We start from the raw sequence: 754 nt of genomic DNA, 5'->3' as shown, positions 1-754 counted from the left end.
CCTCCTTTACGGTCGAAAAAGATGTGCTGCTGCTGCTGCTGCTGCTGCTGCTGCTGCTGCTGCACTGGCCCTGCTGCTACCACATAGCCAGCATGGACCTCGACCTCCAGCAGGCCCCGGGGAGGCACATCCTCCCCTGCTCTACTCCCCCAGTAGCTTTCCTTTCCTGCAGTTACCCAGTACCACATAGCCAGCATGGACCTTGACCTCCAGCAGGCCCCGGGGAGGCACATCCTCCCCTGCTCTACTCCCCCAGTAGCTTTCCTTTCCTGCAGTTACCCTGTACCACATATCCAGCATGGACCTTGACCTCCAGCAGGCCCCGGGGAGGCACATCCTCCCCTGCTCTACTCCCCCAGTAGCTTTCCTTTCCTGCAGTTACCCTGTACCACATATCCAGCATGGACCTTGACCTCCAGCAGGCCCCGGGGAGGCACATCCTCCCCTGCTCTACTCCCCCAGTAGCTTTCCTTTCCTGCAGTTACCCCGTACCACATAGCCAGCATGGACCTTGACCTCCAGCAGGCCCCGGGGAGGCACATCCTCCCCTGCTCTACTCCCCCAGTAGCTTTCCTTTCCTGCAGTTACCCCGTACCACATAGCCAGCATGGACCTCGACCTCCAGCAGGCCCCGGGGAGGCACATCCTCCCCTGCTCTACTCCCCCAGTAGCTTTCCTTTCCTGCAGTTACCCTGTACCACATATCCAGCATGGACCTTGACCTCCAGCAGGCCCTGGGGAGGCACATCCTCCC

This window comes from Pelmatolapia mariae, unplaced genomic scaffold (assembly GCF_036321145.2).
Source record: "Pelmatolapia mariae isolate MD_Pm_ZW unplaced genomic scaffold, Pm_UMD_F_2 NODE_ptg000174l+_length_39434_cov_1, whole genome shotgun sequence".
NCBI lineage: Eukaryota > Metazoa > Chordata > Actinopteri > Cichliformes > Cichlidae > Pelmatolapia > Pelmatolapia mariae.
Note: the sequence above shows the minus strand (reverse complement) of the source record.